Source organism: Phacochoerus africanus, chromosome 6 (assembly GCF_016906955.1).
Source record: "Phacochoerus africanus isolate WHEZ1 chromosome 6, ROS_Pafr_v1, whole genome shotgun sequence".
Classification (NCBI taxonomy): domain Eukaryota; kingdom Metazoa; phylum Chordata; class Mammalia; order Artiodactyla; family Suidae; genus Phacochoerus; species Phacochoerus africanus.
This window is the reverse complement of record NC_062549.1, coordinates 124,487,907-124,510,290: the sequence shown is the minus strand read 5'-3', so window position 1 is coordinate 124,510,290 and position 22,384 is coordinate 124,487,907.

Below are 22,384 nucleotides of genomic sequence, written 5' to 3'. Positions count from 1 at the left end.
TCATGAAGCATCTGGTCAATATTTTACAAATATATATATATATATATGACAAGAAATCTATTTATTGTATTATAATATTATACTTATCTTTCAAATAAAATATTATTTGTCATCAAAAAAGGTGTTGTCAAACTTGGGGATTTTTCTTTGTAAAACTGGCAAAAATCTTATAAGTGAGAAATGATATCTCATGGTAATATTGTTTTGCATTGTTTTTCTTATTAACAGGATTGAAACATCTTTTCATGTGGTTGAGAGACGTCAGCATTTTTTGTGATATCTCTAATCCAATTTTTCTGTAGGACTCTTGGTCTTTTATATTTTAGAAGCTTTTTATATGCTAGTGATATTAATCCCTTATCTGTGATAAATATTGCAAAAAGTTTCAAAGTTTGGAATTTTTTTATTTTGCTCATTGCGCCTTTTATCACATCATTCTAAACTATTTTATGAAATCAAATTTCTTAATTTTTTCCTTATTCTTTCCGGATAGGAACATTTTCACCATTCTCAGGTTATAGAGAAATTCACTGTATTTTCCTCTTTTTACATTAAAAACTCTCATTCCATTAGAATTTATCTGGTATACCTGGTATACGATACGAGGCTTGAGTCCAACTGTGTCTTTTACCATGTGATTATCTTCTTATTCTATCATCCTTTATTTAAATGTCCACATTTTGCCCACTGATTCAAAGTGCTATCTTTATCATTTACTGAATTTCTTTATACATTTGGGTCTATTTCCGGATTTTCTGCCATGCTCTGTTTGTCAGCCTATTTGTGTGCCAATGCCACATTGTTTTAATTATGGAGGATTGGTAATACGTTCTCATATCTGGTAAGGCTAGCACCCTCTTTCACTGCTTCTTTTTTTTTTTTCTTCAGATTTTTCTGCTTATTCTTGCTTGTTCTTACAAATGAACATGATAAACAATATCTAGTTCCAGTAAAAACAAAAACAAAAACAACAAAAACTAAGGTATTTTTATAAGGATTGAATTAAATTTATTAAATCATTTAGAGAGATCCGACTTTTTTTTTGACCATACTTGTGGCATGTGGAAGTTCCCCAGCCAGGGACTGAACCCAAGCCATGGCAGCTACCCAAGCCACAGGAGTGACAACACCAGGTCTTTAGCCTGCTGTACAAGGGAACTCCCAGAACTGACATTTTTATAATGTCAAGTTTTACTATTCAAAAATGGTATGTTTTTCCATTTGTTCAAGTTTATTTTTGTATCTTTCAATAGTATTGTATGACTTTCCTTCTATGTATAAATTCTGGGTTTATTCATGCCTAGGTATTTTTTTTTCTTTGTAAATGTGATCTATTATATCTTCTAGCTGGTTTTTGTTTGTATACAAAAAAGCCAGTGATTTTTGCATGCTTATTTTATGACATGATATTTAACTAAATTATTTTGTTTGTAGTAATTTTCTCATTGGTGGATAAAAGGTTCAAACTTGTTATACCAAAAGAACACAAGGTTCTGCTATCAAGAAACAGACAGAAATTAGTCTTCTTTAATTTGCTACCCTTTACCAATGAGTAATGCACCTCCTTTATTATTTATTTATTTATTTATTTGGTCCCCAGCGCATGTGGAAATTCCCAGGGCAGGAACTGAACCTGCACCGCACAGTGACAGTGCTCGATCCTCAACACGCCACCAGGGAACCCCTATTTTTCCAGACTACTTCTGTTTGGGAGCTAACCAATACAGGGTAAGGAGAGAGAGGAGGAGAGGTGGGAAGAGAGTAATTTATCTTGTCTAGTCTACTCTAGAGGATTCTGGAGGGGCTCCTTTTGCTATTCTCTCAATACGGAGTTTTGTGTGTATGTTAGTGACCAGAAACTCAGAGTGTAATGAAACTCCTGCTCTTGCAACAACAAAAACAAAAACACAGCCATGCTATGACATCCCTCCTTTATGTTCTTTGTGAATATTTGATGTTTCACCTAAGACTATAGCTCTTACGCCGAGTGAAATAGTCACACTGAGCTATCCAGATACTTTTCTCTTGAAAAGTTCTAGAGAAATACCAATGAAATGATGGCTACCAACTTTACTCTTTCTGGATTATTTGAGACTCAATTTCTTTTGGTGATATTTAAAAAATGATACTACCAGTTTTTCTTCATTTCAACAGGCTTTTATAATTCTCTATTTTATAAATAATTTTTATTATATTTTAAATTGAATGCTTCTTGATGATTTAGCAAGAACTATATTATTCTCTACACTAATAGCTTACTAACATTAAATTGTAGAATTTAATATTTTGGGGATTTTTTTTGCAGAAACCAACCTTATCAAAGTTTCCATTTAGTTCAAGAGTTACCTTATGAAAGCAGAAGAGTCAGTTAGAGTTTTGCTCAAAGCTTGATTATCATGAATTGAAGTATTTATTATCGTCTATGCTTCTCATACTATATTTGGTAATGGGGCAACACAAAGTTGAGTAATGCATACTTCCTACCTTATAAGAAGTCAATCTAGTGAAGGAAATAAGCAAAACGTACAATTAGGAGTTCCCATCGTGGTGCAGCAGAAAGGAATCCGACTAGGAACCATGAGGTTGTGGGTTCGATCCCTGGCCTCGCTCAGTGGGTTAAGGATCTGGCGTTGCTGTGAGCTGTGGTGTAGGTCACAGACTTGGCTCTGATCTGATGTTGCTGTGGCTGTGGTGTAGGCTGGCAGCTGTAGCTCTGATTCTACCCCTAGCCTGGAAATCTCCATGTGCCATGGGTGTGACCCTAAAAAGCCAAACAAGAACAAGAACAACAACAACAACAACAACAAAACCATACATCTAGACAATAGAAACCAGACTGTGTCATGTTTTTTTCCCTTTTTTAAAGCCCCAACTGCAGTTACAAGCAATTGCTAAATTAATACAAGGATTGAGTCAGGAGTGGCTTCACAAAACTAGTAACATTGGCTCGAGGCATCAAAGGATGAATAAGATATGGAAAGATGAGATAGAGGGTAAGAGTATTCCAGGCAGCGGGCACGGCATGCAAAAAGGCAGAGAGGTAAGTGAAAACACAGTGCAAGTGGAAAAAACAAAACAGACAGAAAATGGTAGGTGTACAGCCAAGCTAGGAACACGGGGATAGTGGGTGTTTTTAGTAGAAGGGGAGGAAACAAGTGATAGGTGGTAAGTAACTGGAAGGTAGGAAGTGGATAAACAAGCGTAGGAAAAGAAGACTACAGAACAAAAAGGAAAAGGACAGAGGAAGGGGTGTCGTAGTTATGATTTAAGGGCTAAGCAGAGGAAGAGGAATCAGCAAATATGCAGGTAGAAAGTCCATCAGAAAAGTACTGAGGTTTGAAGATTCATACTACTTTAGTTTACTTCTTATTTTAATCTTAAAAAATATTTTTAGAGCAATTATAGGGTTATAGAAAAACTGAGTAGAAAGTACAAAGTGCCCATATACTCCGTCCCCTAATCCTTCAGTTTCTCCCATTACCAGCATCTTGCATTAGTGTGGTATAGTTTTTGTTAAAACTGATGAATCAGTATCAACACATTAACATTTACTAAAGTCCATAGTTTATACTAAGGTTTAGTCTTTGTGTTGTAAAATTCCATGGGTTTTATTTAAAAAAAAAAATTTTTTTTTTTGGCCTTTTAGGGCCGCTCCTGTCGTATATGGAAGTTCCCAGGCCAGGGGCTGAAGCCAGCCTACGTCACAGCTACAGCAACGAGGGATCTATGCCGCGTCTGCAAGCTCCTCCACGGCTCGTGGCAATGCCAGGGCCAGGGATTGGACCTGAATCCTCATGGATACTCATCAGGTTTGTTTCCACTGAGCCACAACGAGAACTCCCAATTCCATGGTTTTTAAACTGTACTTCTCAATGATTTTCCTCACCTTAGAGATACACCTTATTTTTTGGACTTTTTAGGGCTGCACTGGAGCATATGGAAGCTCCAGGCTAGGGGTAGAATCGGAACTGTAGCCGCCAGCCTACACCACAGCCACGGCAACACCAGATCCCAACTGAATCTGTGACCTACACCACAGCTGATAGCAACACCAGATCCTTAACCCACTGAGCAAGGCCAGGGATTGAACCTGCCTCATGGTTACTAGTCAGATTCATTAACTGCTGAGCCACGACAGGAACTCCGAAAATTATTTTTTTAGAAGAAATAAAAGGAAAATTAAGAGCCAAAGTAAAAGTCACGTCATGACTTAAAAGCACTTTACTCCCAAAGATACAAAGTCTATTAACTCTACCAGTGGGACTTTGTTCAGAAGAATAGCAAATATTCTGAGTGGATAGAAGAGTCCAGCTGAAAACGGAGGGACTTTTGTGGTCTAAAAGCAATTGAGGGTTTCTATCCTTAAGAAAAGATTTCTCATGTTACAGCAGTTGAGGTTGTGAAAAATGTACAGAACCGATTGCATTTCACTCTCTTTATGAGTGAAACAGCTTGTGCAGCTTGTTGAAGGTGGGCTAATACTATGGGAATCCTTATTCCATTCACAACTCTGAATACGTACATGGTATTTATACATCTAGAGTTTAAGTGATCACTCTTTTCACCATCTGTACATGGATCATTTTTACCCTAAGAGCTACTGGTTCCAATGTTATTGTTTTGACATTATGCACTATAATTGATTTAAACAGAAGTAAATACCACAGCAGTTGGTGCTCTAGAACAAAATTCAGCCCAATAATTTCCACATTATTGTGAAATCTAATATACTCATCACCCCACACTTAATTCACTGCACAGTCAAAAGCTTGGGAAAGTAAGAATGAGATCTATGTAGGCATTATCATCACCCACTTGACAAAAATCCTAAATGAAATCAATTGAGACTCCAGAGTTTGATTTAAGAAAGTTACATAGACCGAGAATGCCCCAAATTTATCAAGTACCGCTGTTGGTTGCTATTTATGGCCTCCCTTTCCATTTCTATTTGACTGTTTTTTTTTTAATCATAGCACAGTGTGACTTGTTAAATTTTTTTCAAGGACTGAAGATTCAAAAACAAAACCAAACGATTTGAAAGCAAAACCTCTAGGGATTATAGATGCAACCTAAAAAACATAAGCATAGGATAGGGGAAATCTTTACAGTTTATAACTTTTTTCTGTCTGCACCTGTGGCCTGAGGATCCTTAACCCACTGAGCGAGGCCAGGAATCAAACCCACATCCTTGTGGATACTAGTTAGGTTCTTAACCTGCTAAGCCGCAATGGGAATTCCTGACCTGTTCTAACAACAACAAAAAATGGAAGCAGTCCAGGGCCTCAATGTCAAGGAAGCCCATGGAGAGGGAAGAGGAACTTAAATTCTTTGAATGTCACTATCAGACATCTTGCTAAGCATTTTACAAGGGTTTCTTACTTAATATTTCCAACAATCCTATGAGTAATATGTTATTATCTTAGTTCACAGATGAAGAAAAATGAGACTTAAATGGGGAAAGTGACATGTAGGTGACAGCTTTTCTTTGTAATGAAAACCCAAATGCACGAGGATAAATTAGAGGAAGCTGTGGTAAAACAGTGAGGATGGGCAAAAACGTCAGGTGAGTTTCAGCTTGAACGAACATAAGGGGACATTTCTTTAAAATATATTTAGAGGATAATGGTAAATCATTATTAACTACTTCTGTCAGATACTAATCCTCAACCTATTAGAGCCAACCCTCCAACAAAAGATTGAGCATCACCAAAAAATTAAATGTAAAACGAAGTTGGAAACACTGTTCTACTCTTGTGCAAACTACAATGGTACCTACATCTATTCTACCCTATCCTGCTGACTTCATTATTTCATGATGTTTGTAAGTCAAATCATTATGCTCTATACCTTCAACTTACACAGCGCTATAGGTCAATTATATCTCAATAAAACTGGAGGGAAACGTAATTTTTAAAAAGAGCTTGAGGAGTTCCCATTGTGGCTCAGTGGTTAACGAATCCGACTAGGAGCCATGAGGTTGCAGGTTCGATCCCTGGCCTCGCTCAGTGGGTTGGGGATCTGGCGTTGCCCTGAGCTGTGGTGTGGGTCGCAGATACAGCTCAGTGTAAACCCCTAGCCTGGGAACCTCCATATGTCTCAGGTGAGGCCCTGGAAAAGACAAATGAATAAATAAATAAAATTGGCTTTGAATTAAAAAAAAAAAAAGAGCTTGAAAACTATAATTCTTTCAAAATTCCTTATTCACTTCTAGCATAGGACAGATATTGTGTTAAACCAAGAAACATATTTAATCATGATAAAGCAGTCTCCTTTGTCATGCATGATCTCATTTGATCTTTTCACAGCTTTTTTGTTCTTCTGCTTAAAACTCACAAAGGTTAGGAGTTCCTGCTGTGGCACATTGTGTTAGGAATCCCAGCTGCAGGGCTCCAGTCACTGCAGAGGCTTAGGTTTGCTCCCTAGCTGGGCACAGTGGGTTAAAGGATCTGGTGTTGCTTCAGCTGCAATGTAGGTCACAGCTACAGCTCGCACTCAATCCCTGGCCTGAGAATTTCCATATTCCACGAGTGCAGCCATTAAAAAAAAAATTCAGGCGTCCCTGTCGTGGCTCCATGGTTAACAAATCTGACTAGGAACCATGAGGTTGCGGGTTCAATTCCTGCCCTTGCTCAGTGGGTTAAGGATCCGGCGTTGCCATGAGCTGTGCTGTAGGTTGCAGACATGGCTTGGATCCCGAGTTGCTGTGGCTCTGGTGTAGGCCAGCGGCTACATCTCCAATTTGACCCCTATCCTGGGAACCTCCATATGCCATAGGAGTGGCCCAAGAAATGGCAAAAAGACAAAAACAAACAAACAAAAAAACACAAAGGTCTGCTTACTTCAGTTCTAGAAATAAATAATGAATTAAGGAAGGCCCAGATGGAACTGACTAACTTGTTCAAAGGAAACTGAAGCTTGAAGTTTTTTTTAAGTTAAAAATACAGATTCTTTCATGCACAGATCACTTTTTGTGAAATGCTGATCTAGACTGTGGAGTGTGATGGCAAGAAGGATGAATGTACTCATCTCTTATCCACTCACTGATGTGACAAACATCAGACACTGTGCGGATGCTAGAAATCAGAGATGACAAAGGGATCTCTCAGGCGCCTGCTATCTAGACATCCCTGGCAATTTACGCTGACCTGAGATATAAATGCAGATATGTGCCAGGCTCCATCTAACTCCTTGGGCTTTGAAAAGCAGCTCCTTATTGTTGCACTTGTTTTCTTCAACCCATCTCCTACCCCAACCCTGCTTCTAGATCATCCTCCTATCCCTTAGGGGAAAGATGGTTACGATAATTGTATCGTACTCATTTCTCACTCCAGGGGCCTGGGCTTTATTGGGGAAAATGTCTGAATGTTGAAGCCTAGGGTCAAAGTGCCTGTGTCAACTTCAAAACCTTGTAGAAATGAAAATGACAAAATCTATCCCTGTCTGTAGCCCTTGTTGCTTATGCGGAGTAAAATATTTTAATCAGGCCTTGATACAGACAAGATGGCACATGAAGACAAGAAATTTGTGGTATAATTTCTTTCTTCTTCTTTTTTTTTTTTGGCCTTGCCCATGGCACACAGAAGTTCCCAAGGCCAGGTATCAAACCCACGCCACAGCAGCGACCCAAGTCACAGCAGTTAACCTGCTAGGCCACTAGGGAACACTTACAGTACAATTTCTAAAATATTCATTTGATAAAATATGGTCAATTTAATGAATATAAACCCAACTAACGTTAATGAGCTCCTAATGGGAAATATGTGGACCTTTGAAATAAGACATTACTAAAGTAACTACAATTAAGGTGGAGATTAGAGTTAGCCTAGTGGTGACAGAAAATCCCAAAGGGTTGGGTCTCTCCCTTCCCAAGGTCAGCCCAGCATTGGCACAGGAGAAGAATGAAAGCACAAGCACCATGCCTTTCCTGACTGGCTTAGTTTAGGAATCCACTAAGCCACAGTCCTTGGTTTGGCCATCTTTTTATCCCTATCGTTACCATAATCTACCTCTCATACAGCCACCCCTATTAGGTACCTGAGCTTTGGCTAAAGGCAGAGTTTGTCACAGGTTGGGTTTTCTGGGAAGCCAATTCTGAGACGGAAATTAGCACGCAAGAAGTTTATTATGGAATCCCTTGAAATCAACAACTATGGAGGAAGTGAAGAAAGAAAGATTGGTCAGAGGGAAAATTTGGCTGCAGTATAGTCACAACAAGGGCTTAGCTGACCCCATGGGAAGGTCTGAAGACAGGATAACCCTTCAGAGTTGTCTCCTGCCGAAGTAAGGGGGTCTGATGGCCAATGATATTGAACATCTTTTGTTGTGTTTATTGGCCATTTGTAGATTACCTTAAGAGAATTTTTTTTTTTTTTGGTCTTTTCAGGGCCGCACCTGTAGCATATGGAGGTTCCCAGGCTAGAGGTCCAATCGGAGCTGTAGCTGCCAGCCTACACCACAGCCACAGCAACGGCAGATCCAAGCCTCATCTATGACCTACACCATAGCTCATGGCAATGCCAGATCCTTAACCCACTAAGTGAGGCCAGGGATCAAACCTGCATTGTCATGGATACTAGTCAGATTCGTTTCCACTGAGCCATGACGGGGAACTCTGAAATTTTTTTTTAAGAAGTCAGTAATGATGTTCAATCTATTTGGTTTACAGAAGAGGAAATAAAGGAACAGAGAGTTATTTTCTCAAGATTGCACAAATAAAACCCGAGCATTGGGGTTCCCTGATGGCCTAGAGGTTGCGGATTCAGTGTTGCTACTGCTGTGGCTGGGAACTTCGGCGTGTTGTGGGTGTAGACAAAAAAATAAAAAAATTATAAAAAATCTGAGCATGGTATACAGTGTTTCAATCCAACCTTCTTTCTTGAATGACCATGGACTCTTAATACAATCAAGCATCAAAGGCCTTGGCATAAGCCATTCCATAGTCTAAAGACTTAGACTTAAAGGCCAAGCAGGGACTAAAAAATCTGATTCTATGAGTAAATTCATGTATTTTCAAGCAAATTATTCTCAGGGTATTCTCCAGAGTCCTTGCTCAAAATGACTTTAGGTTTCATGACTAACCTTTGTGAAATTTTTTTTTTTTAATGGCTGCACTCGTGGAATATGGAAATTCTCAGGCCAGGGATTGAGTGCGAGCTGTAGCTGTGACCTACATTGCAGCTGAAGCAACACCAGATCCTTTAACCCACTGTGCCCAGCTAGGGAGCAAACCTAAGCCTCTGCAGTGACTGGAGCCCTGCAGCTGGGATTCCTAACACAATGTGCCACAGCAGGAACTCCTAACCTTTGTGAGTTTTAAGCAGAAGAACAAAAAAGCTGTGAAAAGATCAAATGAGATCATGCATGACAAAGGAGATCCAAAGCTTTATCATGATTAAATATGTTTCTTGGTTTAATACAATATCTGTCCTATGCTAGAAGTGAATAAGGAATTTTGAAAGAATTATAGTTTTCAAGCTCTTTTTAAAAATTACGTTTCCCTCCAGTTTTATTGAGATATAATTGACCTATAGCGCTGTATAAGTTAAGGTATAGAGCATAATGATTTGACTTACAAACATCATAAAATGATTATTACCACAATAAGTTTAGTGAACACTGTCATCTCACACAGAACAAAAGAAAAGAGAAATAAAAATTTTCCCTGTGATGAGAACACTTAGAATTTACTCTCTTAATAGCTTTCATATATACGATATAGCAGTGTTATTTATCATGTTGTATATTACATTCCCAGGACTCATTTATCTTATAACTTAAAGTTTGTAGCTTTTGACCACTTTCATTCAGTTCACCTTCCCACAACTCCCAACCTCCGATGATCACAAGTCTGATCTCTTTTCCTGTAAGTTTGGTTTTTTGTTGTTGCTGTTTTTTAGGGCCACACCCACGGCATATGGAGGTTCCCAGGCTAGGGGTCCAATCGGAGCTACAACTAGCCAGCCTACGCCACAGCCACGCAGGATCTGAACCACATCTATGACCTACACCACAGCTCATGGCAACACTGGATCCTTAACCCACTGAGTGAGGCCACGGATCAAACCCACAACCTCATGGTTCCTAGTTGGATTTGTTTCCACCATGGGATTCGTTTCCTCTATGCCACAACGTGAACTCCCAAGTCTGTTTGTTTTAAAAGTATAATTGGGAGTTCCTGTTGTGGCACAGTGGTTAACGAATCTGATTAACCATGGCTACAACTCTGATTCGACCCCTAGCCAGGGAACCTCCATATGCTGCGGGAGCGGCCCTAGAAAAGGCAGAAAGACAAAAAAAAAAAAAGTATAATTGACCTACAACACTATGTTAATTCCTAGTGTACAACACAGTGATTTGATACTTCTATACATTTTAAATTATCATCAAATATGTCTAATTCCCATCTGATGCTATACAAAAATATTACTACATTCCCTACACTGAACACTTCATTCCCATGACATTTTGTACCTCTTAATCTCCTTCACCTATTTCTGTCATCTCCTACCCACCCCTCCTCTGGCGACCACCAGTTTGTTTTATGTATCTATGACCCTGTTTCTATTTAATTATGCTTATTCATTTGCTTTGTTTTTTAGATACTACACATAAAGTGAAATAATACAGTATTTGTTTTTCTCTGTCTGATTAATCTTACTTAACATAATACCTTCTAGGTCCATCCATGTTGTCGCAAATGGCAAGATTTTATTACTTTTCATGGCTGAGCAATATTCCATTGTATACATATACCACATCTTCTTTATCTACTTGTCTATCAATGTCTATGTTGCTTCCATATCTTGGCTATTGTAAATAATGCTGCAATGAACATATATTATTTCAAATTAGTGATTTTGTTTCCTTCAGAAATACACCCAGTGGACTCTTGGATTGTATGGTAGCTCTATTTTTAAACTTTGGAGTATCTTTCATACTGTTTTCCATAGTGGCTGCACTAGTTTACAGTCACACCAATAGTGCACAAGGGCTCCCTTTTCTCCACCAATACTTGTTCTCCTTTTGATGACAGCCATTCTGACAGGTATGAGGTGGTATTTGACTGTTTTGATTTGTATTTCCCTCATGATTCACTAATCTGTTAAGCATCTTTTCACATGCCTTTGGCCACCTGTACATCTTCTTCAGAAAAAATGTCTGTTTGAGTCTTATGCCCATTTTTTAATTGAGTTTTTTTTTAATTTTTGGTGTTGAGTTTTATGAGTTCTTTGTATATTTTAGATATTAACCCCTTACAGGTTGGGGGGAGGGGAATGGAGAAGATTTTTTAAAAAATTAGATCAGATTTCAGGTCACACTGATCAAGTCTATTAGAGGTAACCTTTAGAAAGTTTTGACAGAAGAAGAGTAGAAGAGAAGCATTTTAGGAGCTAAATTTATGTGTGCTCAGGAAGAAGTGTTCTTGATAAAGTATCCTGGCCAAACCTCAGCTGAAGAAACTGCTGATTCCATGGTTGAGTAGGTATGTCTAAGAAAAACGAAGGGTGTTACAACTAAATATTCTCATATTAAGTGAAGCAAGTCAGAAAGAGAAAGGCAAATATCATATCATATCACTTATATGTGGAATCGAAAATATGGTCCAAATGAACCTATCTACAGAACAGAAACAAGCCTCAAACATGCAGAATAGACTTGTGATTGCCGAGGGGGACAGGGAGGGTATGGGATGGGCTGGGAGTTTAGGGTTAGTAGATGAAAACTTACATTTAGAGTGGATGGGCAATGAGGTAGAACATGACGAGGGATGGCAGGAGAAAAAGAATGTATATATATATATGTAAGACTGGGTCACTTCCAGGACCCATTGTTGTGCAGAAACTGGCACCACATTATAAATCAACTACAGTTTTAAAAAAGTCTAAAGAATAAATAAACTTTAAAAAAAAGAAAATAGAAAGGTTGAAGTTTAAAGTTCACTGAATATCTTAAAGATCTGGGACATAGGTGAGAGTAAGCCAAAGAATAAAAGCTGAAGAATTAGATCCTAAAGCTTCATGAATTAAACTGACTGAGATCCCTGGTGGCCTAGCAGTTAAGGATTCAGTATTGTCCTTGCTGTGGATCAAGTTCAGTCCCCAGGCCCGGGAACTGCCCCATGCTGCGGGTGTGGCCAAAAAAAAAAAAAAAAAAAAGTGGCTGAATATAAGTAGGCAACTGTAGAAGTCCCAGAATATTGTTTTTGCCATATTCTGTTAGTTAAAGGTCACAAAGCCAGCCTAGATTCAAGTGGAGGGATTGCACAGTGGCATGAATGCCAGGAGACATGGTTCCCTAGGGGCTGCCAGTGTAACCGACTATTACAGTCTATGCTTTGGCCTCTAATGATTTATACTTCTCCTACATCATAAATAATTAACATAAACATCAATTAATAATATTCATTTACTTATTCAGCAAATATTTATTGGTCACACGTGGACAGGGCATTGTTCTAGGCACTAGGATTATCACAATGAACTAAACAAAGTCAGTTCTCATGGAATTAATATTCTAGTGTGGAGAGAGATAATAAAAATATATTTTCAAGTGGTGACAAGTGCTATAAAGCAAAAAAGGGAGCAGAGTGCCCGAGAGGTTCAGTATAGTATAGGGCAGTCAGAGAAGGTGACAATTGCTCTGTTAATATTAACAGGATTAATCAATATTATACAATAAAATTATCAACCATCAAGCACTTTTTTGGCAATGACCAGAATAATAATATCAATACGAGTACTTATAATGCCAGGCATTATTTAGCTTATCCTTACAATGGATCTAAGGAAGGCATTACAATTATTTCTAATTTACAGTAAATGAAACTGAGCCTTAGAGAGGCCATTTCAGTTATCTATTGCTATGTAACAAAACATCTTAAACTTAGTGACTTAAAAAACAACTTATTTATTTATAATTCTGCAATTTGGTTGGGGCTTGATGGGGACAGCTCATTGGCTCCACGTGGTATCAGCTAGAGTGGCTTGACTGGAGCTGGAGCATACACTTCCAAGGTGGCCTCACCAACATGTTGGCAAGTTGGTGCTATAAACTGGAAGCTGGGATTGCTGGTGAAGGGCCTTCCTTATCTCCCATATAGTCTCTCCATGTGGCAAGGTTGGGCCTCTCACAGCATGGTAGTCTCAGTATACTTAGACTTCTTAATGACCACTAGTTTCCCCCAGAACACAGTGTGGGAGTTGCTAAGCCTTCTTAATATCTGGGCCCAGAAGTCCCAGAATGTTGTTGCCGTATTCTGTTAGTTAAAGGTCACAAAGCCAGCCTAGATTCAAGTGGAGGGACTGCACAGTGGCATGAATGCCAGGAGACATGGTTCCCTGGGGGCTGCCAGTGTAACCAACTATTACGGTCTATCCTTTGGCCTCTAATGATTTGTGTTCCTCCTACATGTAAAATTATACTCACATATCCCAACACTTCCAATATGAAGCTTTAACTGAAGTCTACATTAGAGTTCATTCTTCCTATTGTACAGTTCCATGACTTTTTTTTTCTTTTTGCAGTAGCACCCATGGCATATGAGGTTCCTGGGTTAGGGAGTGAATCAGAGCCTCAGCTGTAGGCCTACACCACAGCCACAGCAACACCGGATCTGAGCTGCATCTGTGACCTATACTGCAGCTTGCAGCAACACTGGCTCCTTAACACATTGAGGGAGACCAGGGATCGAACCTGTACCCTCATGGATACTATGTTGGGTTCTTAACCTGCTGAGCCACAGGAGTAACTCTTCCATGGGTTTTGAAAACTGAATAATGTCATGATCTACCATTACAGTATATAATATAATAGTTCATCACTCTAAAAAGCTTGTGTTCTTTCTACTCATTTCTCCCTCTCCTCCTTAGCCACTGGCAACTACTGGTATTTTTACTGTCTGTATTGTTTTGCCTTTTCCAGAACATCATATCGTTGAACTCACACAGTGTGTAGCCTTTTCAGATTGGCTTCTTTCACTTAGCAATATGCACTTAGGTTGCTTCCATGTCCTTTCGTGACATCATAGCTCATTTCTTTTTATCATTGAATAATATTCCATTGTATGGATATATGATAGTTTGTCCATTCACCTGTTGGCAGGAATGTTGGTCATTTATAATTTTTTTTTCATTTTGCCTTTTCTAGGACCGCTCCCATAGCATATGGAGGTTCCCAGGCTAGGAGTCTAATCGGAGCTGTAACCACTGGCCTATGCCAGAGCCACAGCAACATGGGATCCGAGCCGTGTCTGCAACCCACACCACAGCTCATGGCAATGCCAGATCCTTAACCCACTGAGCAAGGCCAGGGATCGAACTCGCAACCTCATGGTTCCTAGTTGGATTCGTTAACCACTGTGCCACAATGAGAACTCCGATCATTTATAATTTTGCTACGAACATTTATAAACAGTCACGTGGGCAAGTTTTTGTTGGACATATTTACACTTTTTTTCGGTAAACACCTTAAGACTGTGATGCCTAGATCACAAAGTAAGATTATATCTAGTTTTGTAAAAAACTGCCAAGCTGTCTTCCAAAGTGTCTCTTCCATTCTTCAGAAATGATGGGAGTTCCTGTTGCTCTACACCTTCATACCCATTTAGTGTTACCAGCATTTTGGATTTTAGCCATTCTGATAGATGTGTAGTAGTAGTCCATTGTTTTAATTTGCAATTCCCCAGTGATTTATGATGTTGAGCACATTTTCATATGCTTTATTTGCTATCTGTATATCTTCTTTGGTAAGGTGTCTGTTCATGCTTTCTGCCCAGTTTTAATTGGGTTGTTTGTTTTCTTATGGTTGAGATTTAAAACTTCTTTGCATTTTTTGGATAAGCCCTTTATTGGCTATGTGTTTTGCAAATATTTTCACACCACCCTTGGTTTTATTTCCATGCTCTTAGTGGTGTCTTTTGCAGAGTGAAATTAATTTTCATAAATTCAACTTATCAATTTTTAAATTCATGGAGCATGATTTTGGTTTTGCATCTAAAAATGAATTGCCAAAGCAAATCACATGGATTTTCTATTATACTATCTTCTGGAAGCTTTACAGTTTCGCAATTTACATTCCTGCTTACATTCAATACTCTTTGTTAAATAAATTAAGGAAGGTTAATGGTAACGGAATGGAACAGAATAGGTTGGGTGGGAAGAAAGCTATTGGTTCTACAGATTTTGAAGGCATCAGCAAAAAATTAACAGTTAAAGTCTGTTGGGAACACATCCAGAGAACTAAGTTGCCAGTTAAGACATATTGAGACAGCCAGCTGATCAGAAGAGTAGGATTCAGGGTAGACCAAAGGCAAATTAGTTCAGAAAAGATTAAAGATCTGGTGCACTGATCAGAATTTCAGGAGAGGCAGTCCAGTACCCTGGAGAGCTCCCCAAAGAGTCCTTGTTTTGACAGGCTAGGGTTTCCAAATCCTCCTACCTGAGTATCTACATTTCTTATTGGACCAGAAACCTAAACCACTGCACTACATGAGTTTTAAATAACCTCTTAAATATTACAAGGGTATAAAAACTATGAAATAGACACATAAAGAAGAAAAAAATCTCACCACATAGGGACAACCATTAACTAATGACAATGGGGAAGCAAGATCCACAAATGGACCCTATTTATTCATTCCTGTCTTCTTTGGTCAGCAATCCTTGAATGGTCCAATTTCATGTACACATTTGAGGAAATTAAAATTTTTTCTTTTTGGCTGTGCCCTCGGCATGTGGAAGTTCCTGGGCCAGGGATCAAACCCATGCCACTGCAGCCACCCAAGCTGCAGAAGTGACAATGTCAGGTCCTTAACCCACTGAGCCACGGGAAAACTCCATGAGGAAACTAAATTTGAATTCATAAGATTATATAATTAAACATATTCTGATTCAGTTCTAACCATTATTTGTGCCAAGCCCTTGTTCCTGGCATAGGAGAGACAGGGAAGAATACTAGTGAAACAAACTGGATTGGGTACCAAAGCTTGATTAGGTGTGTACTTCTCCATCTAATACCAGCCCTCTCTTTTACTGAGCTCCAGATACATTTCCTGCTGCATACTGGACATCTCATTTTAATATTCCAAGAGTACCTTAAACTCAATTTGTTCAGAACCTATTTTATTAATTTGCCCCTCAAATTTTCCCACATGTTTTATTTATTATCCATCTTGGTTAAGTTGAACATCAACTCCCTTACCCAATCTTTGCAAAAATGAAGACCACAAGAAAGAAAAAAAAAGAAGGAATAAGAAACAAAGAAATACAGTCATCACCTCTCATCTCACTCAAGCCACAACCCTCAAAGATTAGCCTTAAATCAATTCATTCTTTCACCTATCTTTTCCAGTGATTGCCAAGTTTTTTGGTATCTCCTTCTGTCTTTGAAGTCTCTTTCCCTCTCTGTTCAGGCCTTCACCCATTACTCACCTGGATAGTTGCAGTGGCCTCTTTATTTTGCAGTATTTCCTGTCTTGAATCCAATTTCCACACTACCACCAGAGAGATAGTTCTAAAACGTGTATTTATTTTATATTCTCTGATAGTTCTCTCTCTCTCTCTCTCTCTCTCTCTCTCTCTTTTTTTGTCTTTTTAGGGCTGAACCTGTGGCATATGGAGTTTCCCAGGCTAGGGGTTGAACCAGAGCTACAGCTGCTGGCCTACACCACAGCCACAACAACATGGAATCCAAGCCGTGTCTGTGACCTACACCACAGCTCACAGCAATACCAGTTCCTTAACACACTGAGCGAGGCCAGGGATTGAACATTTGTCCTCACAGATGCTAGTCAGATTTGTTTCCACTGAGCCAAGATGGGAACCCCCCAGTTCCCTATTTCTTTCTTTTTTTTTTTTTGTCTTTTTGTTGTTGTTGTTGTTGCTATTTCTTGGGCCGCTCCCGCGGCATATGGAGGTTCCCAGGCTAGGGGTTGAATCAGAGCTGTAGCCACTGGCCTACGCCAGAGCCACAGCAACGCAGGATCTGAGCCGCGTCTGCAACCTACACCACAGCTCACGGCAACGCCGGATCATTAACCCACTGAGCAAGGGCATGGTTCCTAGTCGGATTCGTCAACCACTACGCCACGACGGGAACTCCCCAGTTCTCTATTTCTAAATAGGTTAATGGTTAAAGAGTAGTCTCCAGTGGATAAGCAATGAGATCCTGCTGTATAGCACTGGGAACTATATCTAGTCACTTGTGATGGAGCATGATGGAGGATAATGTGAGAAAAAGAATGTATATGTGTATATGTGTGTGTGTGTGAGTGAGTGAGTGTGTGAGTGAGTGACTGGGTTACTTTGCTACATAGAGAAAATTGACAGAACACTGTAAACCAACTATAATGGACAAAATAAAAATCACTAAAAAAAAAAAGTAGTCTCCAGAGTCAAACAAAACTGAATTCAAATCTGCACTTACTGTTGTGTGACCCTGGACAACTTGCTTATCTTCTCTGTACCTCAGTTGCTTTACCTGTAAAACAGGAATTAATAATATCTTCTTCACAGGGTTGGTGCAAATATTAAATCAAATAACATACGTAAAGTACTTTTTCACACGTCTTAATATTATTATTATTATTACTGTTTTTATAATAATGGGAGTTCAAACTTCATTGCATGTTAGTAGCCTCAAAATATTTTGACAGCCCAGAATAGCAACCCCATTTTTGGGAAAACATCTTCTTTCTCACTCCAACTATGTGCTTCTTGTGGTGGCAGCTAATAAAAGACTTCACTTATTTGGCTAGGGTGGGCATTGATCCATTTTTTTGTTGAATATCTCATCTTCTTGCCTACGACATCTGGTTCAAGTTGGGCATGCGGCCCAAACCTAGCCCATTGGAATGCTCCCCAGGTATTTTTTTCAGCTGGAACTCTAAGGGTGGGAGTAGGAATAGGGGAAGAAGTTAGAGGGAGAAAATTCTCTTTCCTTAATCTATAGTAAAATGTAACCTCCCTAAAAACTGTGTTTCCCACTAAACAGAGAAGGCCAGCTGCTGAAGAGAATGAAACATCATTAAGAGTGGAGCAAAAATGAGAGAGAGGGAGGGGGAGAGAGACAGAGAGGGAGAGACACACAGAGAGAGACCGAGAGAGAGAGATGAAGGGCCCTAGAATCTTTTTAGTTCCTCTTTCCAGGCAACACCAAGGCACCCTTCCAAGGCTTGCTCTTGTTGTAGTCATGACCCTTGCAATAAAAAAAAAGTATTGGAGTTCCCGTTGTGGCACAGTGGGAACGAATCTGACTAGTATCCATGAGGATGCGGGTTGGTCCCTGGCCTTGCTCAGTGGGCCAGGGACCTGGCATTGCCCTGATATGTGGTGTTGTGTAGGTTGCAGACACAGCTTGGATCCCACGTTGCTGTGGCTGTGGCTGTGGTTGGCAGCTGTAGCTCTGATTCAACCCCTAGCCTGGGAAATTCCTATGCCACGGGTGTGGCCCTAAAAAAACCAAAAACCAAAAAAAAAAAAAAAAAGTCTTGACTGATTTTTTTTCTCACTCCTAGCATACATCACACCCTTTCATACCACTATACATTTGTATTATATCTTAATCACTTACTAATGTCACTGTCTTCAGACTCTAAGCCTTCAGCCCACTTTGTGGTTATATATTTATTATCAATGCTTGTACCCTGTCCTGAACACTATACAGCATGGTTCTTCTGTTATTTATTGTTAAATAAATAAATATCCATCTAAAATTTTATTTACATAAAGGCAGATCTATGGTCCATATGTGTTTCCTAGGAATAGGGATATAAAGAAGAGTAATATCCACCTACCCTCTAGGAGCTCACAGCTGAATCGAGGGGGTTAAGCATGTAATAATTGCTGTAAGAGAAAAAAAAATAAAGCACTTTTACACATATTGTTTAATTTAATCCAAATGCTAAAGTTTTAATGTTGGTATTCTTATCCTCCCAAATGAGCTGATAAGAAGCTCAGGCTGTGAGGTTAGAAAACTTGCCCAAGATCCCTTAGGGCAAGTGACAGAGGCTGGCCAGTAATGGAAGTCCTTTGTCCTCCTGGGTTCCTGCCTCTGTTACTCTGTGATTCACCTCATGCTTCCTCTCTTAGCTTGTCCACATATTTGAATGTTAAGTGGACAGAACAGCGGAGTGAAGCAAATAAGATGGTTTATTTTTCTTACCATTGGATGATTCATTCTCTCTCTCATCCTCTTCCCCCCAGATTTTGGTGACTTAATCTTCAAAAGCTTGTGTCATAAGCAGGGTATGTCACAAGCATGAACTGGAACTTAGTTCTTAGGACTCTTAATTGAGTAGTTTGTTTCTACTGCACACGCACTTCTCACTCACCTTAAATTTTTGACTGCCAAGAAAGCACAAATATCAGTTGATGGAAGCACATGTAAATCCTTCTGGGATTAGGGTAGAGGACAGGGATTTGACAAGGCTGAGGAAGGTGTCTGTGCCACAGGATCCCAGCTCTGATAAAGCTGTGCACAGTGCAGGAGTGCACTTTGAGACTAGGAAGGAAAGCTGCTTTATAATGCATGGTCTCCCTAGAACTATCCTCTAAAAAAACTTACATTCTGCCAGCTGGTGAGGAAAAAAATATTTACAGGGTCCACATTCATATTCCCAAACAAGTAATAGAGGGTGAATTTGGAAGTGAGAAGGAATAAATTGATAATGGGCACAATTATTTTTTTTAAGATTTATTTTGCAAGGGTGTAAATTTGCTATGTATACTTTTTACACCAAATTATTGGGCTTAACAAGCAATATCATGTTGTATATGGACTTTTAAGCTTTGGATTAAAAAAAAAGCGATTTAAACAAACCCTTTTGATTTTATTATCACCAAAACATTCTTTTGTTGTTGTTGTTTCAGATCTATTTCCCTTTTCAGACCAATGAAGGCAAACTCTCTAAGAACACAGAGTGTCTTTCTTTGATCTCTCTGATTATTTGTATTTCTATCTCTGCACAATGAACAACATAAAAGGTCTTTCAGATTTTCTTCACAGAGAATACTAGTTAATACTTGGGAGCTTACAGATTTATAAACGGTATTTTATAACATTCCCTGTGACTTTTTGATGATAAAATTTGAGAATTACCTAATATTTTGAATATTCTGGTCAAATTTATGTATATATATATATATATATATATATATATATTTTTTTTTTTTGTCTTTTCTAGGGCCGCACCCACAGCATATGGAAGTTATCTAGGCTAGGGGTCTAATCACAGCTGTAGCCGCCAGCCTACGCCACAGCCACAGCAACGCCAGATCAGAGCTGTGCCTGCGACCTACACCATAGCTCACGGCAACGCTGGATCATGAACCCACTGAGCGAGGCCAGGGATCGAACCTGCAACCTCATGGTTCCTAGTCGGATTCGTTAACCACTGAGCCACAATGGGAACTCCTCAAATTTTTATATTTTTCATTTTTGGTTTTGATTATGGTACGGAGTTCAATGCTGTTATTGAGTTCTGTTATACATTAACATATCTAACTCCAAATTGCATTGGCTTAACACAACCAGAGTTTATTCCTTTAATTAAATATCCATATGCAAAAAGATGAGTAAAGGTCCATACCTCACAGTACACACAAAAATTTACTCAAAATGGATCATAGACTTAAATGTAAAAGCTAAACTTATAAAACTTCTAGAAGAAAACATCATAGAATATCTTTGTGATCTTGGGTCAGGCAAAGGGTTCTTAGATATAACATCATAAGCATATGGCAGTTAAAAAAAGATAAATTGGACTTTATCAAAATTAAGAAACTTTTGCGCTCCAAAAGACACCATTAAGAAAATGAAAGGATAAGCTATAGACTGGAAGAAAATATTTGCTAATTAAGTATCTGATAAAGAACTTGTATCAGGGAAGTATAAAGACTACTTATAACCTGATAAAAAGAAGACAAACAGCCTAGTTAAAAAGTGGGTAAAAGATCTGAATACCTGCTTCACCAAAGAAGACAAAAGAATGGCTAATAAGCACGTGCAAAGATACTCCACATCATTAACCATTAGGGGAATACAAATTGAAACCACAATAAGAAACCACTTCACTTACTCCCACTAAAATGAGGTAAAATAAAAACAATAGACAATAACAAGTATTGATGAGCATGTGGAGAAATCGGAACCCCCACATTGCTCACACTTTGGAAAACAGTTCAGCAGTATCTTAAAAAATTAAACACAAACCTACCATACAATGCGGCAATTCCACTTCTAGGAATCTATCCAAGAAAAATAAAAACAAGTATCTACACAACACTTGTACATAAATGTTCATAGCAGCATTATTCATAATAGTCCCAAACTGGAAACAATTTAGATGTGCATCAACTGGTGAATGGATAAATGAAATATGGTACATTCACACAGTGAAGTTACTATTCAGCAATACAAAAGAAAGAACTAAAGGCACATGGTATAACATGGATGAACCTCAAAAACATCATATTGAGTGAAAGAAATCAGACTATAAGAATCCACTTACATAAAATGGCTGGAAAAGGCAAATCTATAGAGACAAATAACAGATTGCCTTGGGTTGGGAGTCGGACCAGGGCTTGAGAGTAAATGGGCATAATGAATTTTTTTAGGATGGTAGAAATGTTCTAAAACTGGATGGCAGTGATGGTTGCACTCTTTAGTCACTGCTTGTTGTCATTTAAGGACCCAAACTGATAGATGTTCTACTTCAACACTTGCTTCCATGATCACTACAGCAGGTGGGAGGAGAAGGTGCCTTTGTCTCTTAAAGATTTTCCTAGAGAGTGATTCACTTTCCCTTCTATTTTAGAAAAGCAAGTTACATGGCCATACCTAGCTTTAAGGGTGCAAAAGACTGCATTTTCACTTTGTGTCTGGAGGAAAGGAGAATGAGAATTTTTGTAAACAACCCTTATGACTATAACAGAAATACATAACAATAAAGGGTACAGTTTACTCTGGAGTTATTTTGCTTTGCACTTCCAGGAGCTTGACGAACATTTCTTCTCAAGGTTCTAATCCATTGCATGTTGCTTAGTTAACAGAAATTTCTAAGAACACAGTTACAGACATTCTTTGCATTTTACTGCAACTCCCTTAGTGCCCTTGACTCCCTGAGCACCTGGCTTCCTTAACTTGGATGACTACACTTTTGTACTTCTATGTTTACATAGGAAAACAGCAAGCCTCTTTTTTCCCTCTTCCAAAAGGCAGGCATCATTGACTTCTCTAAAATATAAGAGATTAGAACACTTTCATGTGGCTAAAGAGGTCAAAAGTTAGACCAATAAATGGAAATTATAGGCGGGCAGACTATATATCTACACAAGGAATAATTTTCTAATTAGCATCTGTGCAATTGCATTGGCTGCCTCTGAGGTGT